Raw genomic sequence first — 8840 nt, 5'->3', positions numbered from 1 at the left:
AAAACTGACGGTGGGATGGAGCTTATAAATAAAGGGAAGATGGTAAGAGCAAAACTAAATATATAGTCTTTATATATTCATGTGACATTTAAAAATTACAACAAATAAAAAGTGAATTCCATCCATCTGTCCCACAAACCATCATCAGTAGGTAGCTTTCTTATAATTCTTATATCAGAAGAGGGTGTTGAGAGATTGTTTCCCCTTTTTTCTCTTTCTCTTATGGATCACAATAATGAATCATTATTTTTTTCCAACTATTCTCATTTTGTCTCCAACATGGCACCTCATACTTCTTAATCCCAAATTTAATTATCTCTTAAGTAAGAGGCTTCACTATATATGATTTATTGTGCATGGGAACTAAAAAATGGATGCTCAAAGTTCATTATTTAATTCTTTCCTTCTTGCATTTTTCCTACACTGAATTACAAAGTGTAGTGGAATATTGCTAAGAATAATATCCCAGTACATAAAAAATTGGTGACAGTCTTACAGTTTATAGAATCATAGATTCATAGAAACACAAGGTTAGAAAGGACCTACAAGATCATCTAGTCCAACCATCCTCCTATCACCAATACTACCCACCAAGCAACTAAATCATATCTCATAGCACCTCATCCAAGCCCTTCTTGAACACCGTGAGGGATGGTGACTCCACCACCTCCCTGGGTGCCTGACCACTCTGAAAGAAAAAGCTTTTCCTGATAAATCTCCCTGAATCTAAATCTCGCCAGGTGCAACTTGTGGCCTTTTCACAGAATCACAGAATCAGAGAATTGAAGGGGTTGGAAGGGACCTCGAAAGATCATTGGTGGGTCCAACCCACCTGCCAAAGCAGGTCCCTTAGAGCAGGCTGCCCAGGTAGGAGTCCAGACGGGCCTTGAATATCTCCAGAGAAGGAGACTCCACAACCTCCCTGGGCAGGCCCTTCATTTGGGTCACCACAGCCTTTTTGGGCCAAGCTCTTTGCCTGATAGAGAACATGGCAAAAATTGTGGTCACAGAGACTTCCAGTAGATAGGATGGATTTGAAAGGGAGAACGGACAGAATCCCTCTGCCCCACCACATGAACTCCCACATCCACAACTGCAGCATGCTGTGAGTGGTTATAACACACTGGGTGTCCCTCCCTGTGCCTGGTGGGCATTGATGCAGTGCTGCCCTCCCAGAGGAAAAAGGCCTGGGCGCAGTTGCTGTTGCCCTGGCAGGTGTGGCCTGGTCACGCTGCTGTCCCGACTCTCCCCTGGCAAAGCAAAGACCCGAGATTGCCCCATAATGTGTGGTCAGGTGCTGTGGCTGTAGCTGTGCCCGCTCCAAGGCAACTGACCTCAACTACAAGGCTTACAAACAGTCTTACAGTTTCTTAAAGTTCAAATTGACTGTAGGAAACCTGAAGGTAAAAGAGTAAATTAGGAGTTAGAATTGTTAATAACCAAAGCAATACACTGATAGTCAATGTACATATGCATATGTAAATAGCAAAAATAGTTAGTCTCTTCCTCTCTTGCTTTTAGTCCAAAATTTTATTTCAAACACAGAAATATGTATAATTATAAACTATAAGTTTAATTCCAAGACTAATAGGTAGGTAAGCTACTGCATATCTTTTGTCCTCCTTGATTTTGAGCTATCAAATAGCTATTCTAACATTTAGACTACTTTTCCAAACTAATTCAATTCTATGTAGAAGATAGACATTTTCACTATACAAATAATCATAATTAAAAAAAAAAAAGCGCAATACACATACACACACACACGCACACACACACAGAAAAAAAAAAAAAAAAAAAGGAAAGGATAAATCTCAACAATAAGTCAAGTTTTATCTAGTTCTTCAAAATACAGTATCTGTCACATGTTGATCCTGGCAGAAGAGATCATCTGTTAGACAATAAGAATACTTTTTCTCACCCTTTCATCAGTCAATTGTCACTGTTTAGCTACTTCATTAACTCAATGTTTTGAATATTTCACTAAAAAATTTCTCCAAGCTATTCCTACATCAAAATTAAAAACTTGTACTTGACCTAGAACATCTTTTAGAGAGTCATTAATTTTCAATTAAAAAAAAAAAAAAAAAAAAAAAAAGTGATAGAGTTGTTGATGTAATGAGTAATGATACTAATTGATGAAATTGTGCATTTTACAGCTTCTTATGTTATTTTTTTTCCCCAGTGGATTAAAGTGCCCTTTGCTTTCAGAAATGTGCTCTTCATGTGGATGAATTTACATAGAACATCAGTAGATACTCTCCTGACCATCATTTGCTAAGTTAAATATTTGAATTCTTTATCTATTTATTTATTCATTTACTATAGTTAGGCAGATTTCCCAGAACAAGCGTAGTGTTTCTTTTTCTAAAAATTTTGAATTCTGCAATGTTCATACTTTAATGCTTTAACTATTAGCAATAATACTTTTGTATTTCTAGTCAGTATTAAATTGATTTCGCATGCAGCATTGTAATTGTCACTGCAAGGATGACATCCTCTAAACCCTACTACTTCTCCTATACAAAGACAAGAATTTTGGGGGAATCTTTATTTCCTGTATCAGATCACAATTTGAAAGATATTTTCTGAATTTCAAAGCTCCATACTATAGAAAAAAATATGAAGTTAGAAATAAACACCGAATTAAGGAAATTAAGCATTAAGATTAAGGTCACAGTCTACTGTGACCAAAACTTAACTGTGTGGTGGGGATGGCATATATGGTGCAGGATTTGGAAAAGACTCATATCCCTTTGAACTAATAAATGGACATCAACCAGGACATTTTAGGATCCTTCTAGTGGCACTAAGAACTATGCTTTTGCAACTATATGCTCTCAGACATATGGTCTAATTTTTGGTTGGTTCTGTATAGAGCCAGGAGTTGGACTCAATGACAGCTGTGGGGCTCTTCCAACTGAGGGTATTCTGTTATTCTGTGATTGATTTGCTCAGAAATCTCTCAGAGTCCATGACCTGATAGACATCCATTTCATTCAAACTCTGAGCATTAAGTGATAATAAATGTGTAACCTGACCTCCTGTGTGTCCTTACTGGCTCATAGCAGAGTTGAAATGTTGCACCTGCTAGCATCTCTACAAGTTTGAACTTTTGTGAAGTAACATAAGCTTCAGTGAGCAAGACATTGACTTGGTGATAATCAGAAAGCTGGAGTGGAAAAATGTGTCAGGACATGGAGCTCCTGACAGTGTATTTCCAAGCTTACTAATTTCTGCCAGGTGTGTAATTGCCCAGAGACCACAAAATGCAGTTAAAAAGATCAGTAATTAGCCAGTCATTCAGCACCATTTATCATCTCAGTTGCTTAAAATGTTGAAATCCTTAATGACTTTTAGTACCAGGGCAGAAAGAAAAGCAGTGTTTCAACAAAATTCCAGATCATGAGTGAAGTAGAATCATGTAGGAAACATATGTAAGAGATATGGTCTACAAAATCAGCAGAGTGTGATTCTGTGTGAAGAATCACATGTTTTGGCATTTTACTCAACCCTCCCACAAACTCAGAGGGAAAACAGGGTTGTAAAATGTGCCTTAGTTTCCACAAAAAATGTGAATCTCTTTGAAAACAATACAGACAACTGAGCACTGCTGTGCATCAGACACTTGGTAGGGTTCCATAAAATAATTACATGTAGTGCAGATGAGAGATCATAAGAACCACAGTGCTAATGAACTTTATCTATCTAGAATAAGTCACCATCATAATACAAACTGTAACAGATGTCTACTGTGCTGCACTTCATACCTGAAGTTGATCCACTAAAAGAATACACATAAACAGAAAACAAACTTTATATTGAAACTCTCCATGAAGAATGAAAACACCCTTTTTTTTCGTGCTGGGTTGTCCTGCAGTGCTAGTATGACTGTTATTTAGAAGTTAGGTGTCAGCTTCTACAAATGAACAAAATAATTGCTGTTAACCTGCTTTGAAACTGCAGTATGAACAATCTTGTCACCAACTGAAAACCTTTCCAGTAGCCAAGTATTTTTATGAAGTTGGTTAAAATAAGAAAAGCAGTTATTTAAATTTTGAAGAGTGCCAAATCCGTATAATCTTTGTCTCTGAAGAAGATATGCTGATATAAACCTACTAAAAATCTTAACTGGTGCATTTTATGAACTCACTAGATAAACTATCTGTACTTTTTTGTTGTTGTTGTTTGTTTGTTTGTTTGTTTGATGCAAGATCTCCTACTAGACTGCCAACAGTTAATAACTTTAGGTAGTATAGTCTTCAGGGTCCATCCAGTTTCAGCACCAGCCTCAATAAATTACAGATGAATGAAGGAATCTCTTTTAAGAAGAGATTCTTAATTCTTAATGTTCTTGATTCAAAATCAACATGTACTGATACTACTTTATTTTTCCACCAACAGTTCAAAAGCCACATTGTGAACTTCCTGTAGCTTGGCCATATTCTGCCTTTGAGCTATTGTATATTGAGATGCTTCTGTTTCTAATTCAAAGACCCCTCCAGCATCAGATATTTTCTCATTTCTGCTATGTCTTATGAAGTTAACTATACCATTCTTTATAAAACTATCCAAGCTTTTGAGCAATTCTTGTATCTTTCAAGAGATCTCTAAGCCTATAGTTATGTTATGCATGGATACCACAAAATTTACAAAATCAGGCTACATTATGAGTAAAGCCATGGATAAAAACAGATATAAATCTAGTCTGAATATAAAACTATATATAAAACTAGTCACTGAAGGACTACAATTGACAGACCATCACTAATATACAGTAACATCATTTTCTTTAAACTTAATTTTTGAGATGTGGTATTAAGCCAAATTTTAACCCACACTACACAACACTGAAATGAATTGTCTGAAGTACCACTGACTTATTTTTTTTTTAATTGTTCTATTTTCTGAGAAAGAACCAAATAACTGCGTAGAAGGGAACTGCAGAATATTTTATAGGGCTAGGATCACAATGATGCTCATAGCCTCCAAAATATATTTCATCTAATGCAGCTCATCACTCTTGAAATTTAAAACTCTTAGAAGGAGAATATCAAGACATAAATGTCATCATGAAGTGCCTCCTTTGAGAGGAAACCAGCTTTCTAATTACCAGTTCATACTCACACTTTGAGCACAAATACTATTGGATATTGCTTTTATGTGGTAAGAACAACCTCTTATTCACAATTTCATGTTTAGTGAAAGAACCACTCTAGCTGAATTTCTCAGGTCTGTCATTCAGCATGCTCAAAGATCACACTCAGCACTTACGAAAAAAAAAAAAAAAGATCTCTGGAGCTCAGGATAAATTATCTCACAAAGTTGGCACCTAAGTAAATTATTCAAGCAGGGGAGAAAAAAAAAAAAAAAAAAGGCTATATGTAAAAACTCCAAATCAGAACACCCACAAATCTGCAGGAAGCAAGATACAAACATCAGGGCTACCTTCCTGGGGAGCTTCTTGACAGTCACAGGACTGTAAATACCTAAGCGAACAAATTGAGACAATAAATCTGAACCCTCTGGCATTAAAAATTAAACTGGTGTGAAGCACAATACGAACATATGTATACATAAAATTTGGAACATACCTCAGGAGAAAAAGAAATATTACAGTTTAGTAGATTTTTTTTTTCCTGCTGTCTGAGTTGATTAATTAACTCTTTAGCACAGCTTCTCTGATAGAACCAAGAAAGTCAGAGAACTTTTCTGTTTTGAAGCAGCAACCTGATATTCACAAGATCACTGCTACATCATGAAAGTATTCTACTTGGGTAGAATGTAAAACTTGGACATCTGAACTTTTCTTCTAGTCCAAAGCTATTTGTAGGAGATAAAAGTCTTTGCCCTTTTACTTATTACAAGCATTCAGTTCCCAACTGTTCATGTGGCTCACTCGTTTCCTTAGTTGTTGAAAGATTTTGGCCATAAACAAGAAAATATTATTTCTATACGAAGTCTACATTAATTTGGAAATTTAAGCACAGAGTTGGTGTAGGTTCAAGTACACAGGCCAGCCAGAATACTGGATAAGGAAGATAAATTGCAGGAAAAAATAATAATCATAAAAAAAAAAAAATAATAATAATAAATCTCACTTGAACTCTGTACACTTTTTTTATTATTATTTATTATTGTTGTTGTTTTCAAGGATCTTCCTTGGACTTTATCCAAGGATCTAAAACTCTTAAAAATATTTATGAAATCTTATCATTCTCCTGAGAGGCCAATAAAAAGAAAAAAAATAATAATAAAAAATAAAAAAATCACACCCAACACATTCTTTTCAGTTCTAAATAAAACTGTTCTAAGTTACATGTAACACCAAATATTCAGAGGCACCATGGAAGTTCTGAGGAAACACATTTATGTTGTCTGTTAAATTAAAAAAGAGATGGTAAAGAGATAGTTTGCATTAATTGGTTTTCCTTCTTCCCTTCTGTATTCTAAGCAATCAATTAAGTTTTGTACTTCTCAGAAATGAAAAGGTGCATTTCCTATTCTATCAAATGTCATCTTAAACAGGATTTTTCAGCACAGATTCACAGAAATTATAAAAGTGTGCTGTGAAGTAACATTCAGATAACCCTGTGAATTTACTGAAAAACAACTATTCAGAACCACTTACAGCCCAATTTTTCTACGGATCTGCGCTTGCAGACCCAATTGATTTTAACTCTCATTTTGGTGCAGAGGTTGACTGAATATTCAGTGTCATGGGATGGTACTTTCTTTAACATCAGAGTCTCCATAACAAAATGAATAAATGAAATTATTAATTTTACTGAAATGTAATTTTATTGTAATGAAAATGGGGTAAGTTCTCAATATCTCCACTGATTTGAGTGAAGTTATTTTGTATTATCTCAGTGTAATGAAACAAAATTTGACTGAAAACCTTACATTAACATGAGGTACTGAAAAGTGAAATCCAAGAAGGAAACATTGTGGACAGCATCAGTGGAATTTTTCTCTAAATAGGATTGTTCTAGTGTTTACAGCTCTCTTGTGATATTTTAGGTATAAACAGTGCATAAATCAAAATAATGCTAAGGCTAACTGTAAATTATATGGTTGTTCTTATGCTTCAGAAAGATGAGAGTGAAAATGAAGGATGGGTTTCCTGAGGAGTCAGTACCTTTTGGGTGCTTTTTGTTTTGTCTTTATTATTATTATTATTATTATTATTATTATTATTATTATTATTATTATTAATTATTTAATGAGATCTGTATTTTCTTGTTGGCTACTAGAAATACACATACTTTGTCATGCTTTAGGATAAGCCAGGAATCAATGAGATATGTAAAATGGCTGGAAAGAGATTACCCATTATGCAACTTTCTGCTGTAGTTAAGTTATAGTGAAAGCTGAGATCTAAAGATAGTGAAGTGAAGGTAGAATGGGTTTTAATCTTCTTTTTTCTTCTTTTTTTTTCTTTTTTTTTTTTTCTTAGTGTTTCTTTCCCTATATCTCACATTTAATACTCACAAGGGAATTCCTTTTCTATTGTGATAGATGTACCTCATGAACACAATTATGTATTCTGTCCTTGAGGCTGAAAACATTCTCAGAGTTGTTCCCATCAAGAGGGAGAAAAAAAAAAAAAAAAAAAAAACCTCCTCGAGGAGTGCAATGCTTTTTGCAGTTTATCAATCCCAATCAATGTGGCTAAATGTCCATTGATTTACTGACAACCTTTAATATTTTTAAGAAATGACTGGGTGTTCTGGGGGAAAAAAAAAAAAAAAAAAAAAAAAAAAAAAAAAAAAAAGTCCTGAACGCTACAATTTTTAATCTTTTAAACTCTGGTGTACTCCTTGTTGTCAGAACTAAGGCTCATTCTTAAATCAGAACTGCAGACCAGAAGATATTTTCCTTTGTATCTGAAAATATATATTGTCATGCAGCCAATTAGTTCATAGCTCTGCTACTAGCCTGATTTTGTTGGATTCACAAGACAAACAATGTCAGTGCCTGCTAACAGAAGTCTTCCGAGTTATTAACATATACACATCTGCATGAGTTGCCTACATCACTGTAGTTTTAATAGTTGTTTTAGTTCTGAAGTGAGGTATTCCTTTGGCAAGAGCTCTAATAGAATATATCATCTTCTTAATTGCTCCCTACCATCTATTCCTCTCCTGCTGTTTCTGTCTATGGTAACAATTTCTAAATATCACGTATTCGTTGCTGTCTGAACCTCGTACCCTTTGAGGAGGCAATTCTCTTTCTGCAAGATGTTGAGATGACTGGAGCACTGGAACAGGCTGCCCAGAAAGGTTGTGGAGTCTCCTTCTTTGGAGATATTCAAAACCCACCTGGACGCCATCCTATGTAACATGCTCCAGGTGACTGTGCTTGAGCAGGGGGGTTGGACTAGTTGATCTCTGGAGGTCCCTTCCAACCTCACCATTCTGTGATTCTGTGACTATCCCTCGATCATGTAGACAAAATGTAGACCACAGAAATGACTCTAGACCTCCTTAATGTGCTCCAAAGCCAGAATCATCCATGACTAAATCCCTCCCACATACCTGCTAGATACTTTTCCTCACTTGTTGACCCATGCTGCATGGATTTTTTTCAGTCCTTCCCTCTTGATCTCTTCCCTCCCCCCCCCCCTTATTTTTTTCTTTAGATTTTTCTTCCTCTGTGCCCACTTACTATATGCTCTGTTCTTCCTGATCTTACTATCAAATCAAAATCCAAAATCCCATGATCAGCACACATTCTTTGCTATGCCAGCACAGATGGCCTACAGGATCTCAGAGATTGACTAGACCACCCAAATTAGTGTCCTGGAGAAAACGACAAAGTTTTTATGTAATACAGCA

The sequence above is a fragment of the Anas acuta genome, chromosome 4, assembly GCF_963932015.1.
Source record: "Anas acuta chromosome 4, bAnaAcu1.1, whole genome shotgun sequence".
NCBI lineage: Eukaryota > Metazoa > Chordata > Aves > Anseriformes > Anatidae > Anas > Anas acuta.
This window is presented reverse-complemented; position numbering follows the sequence as displayed.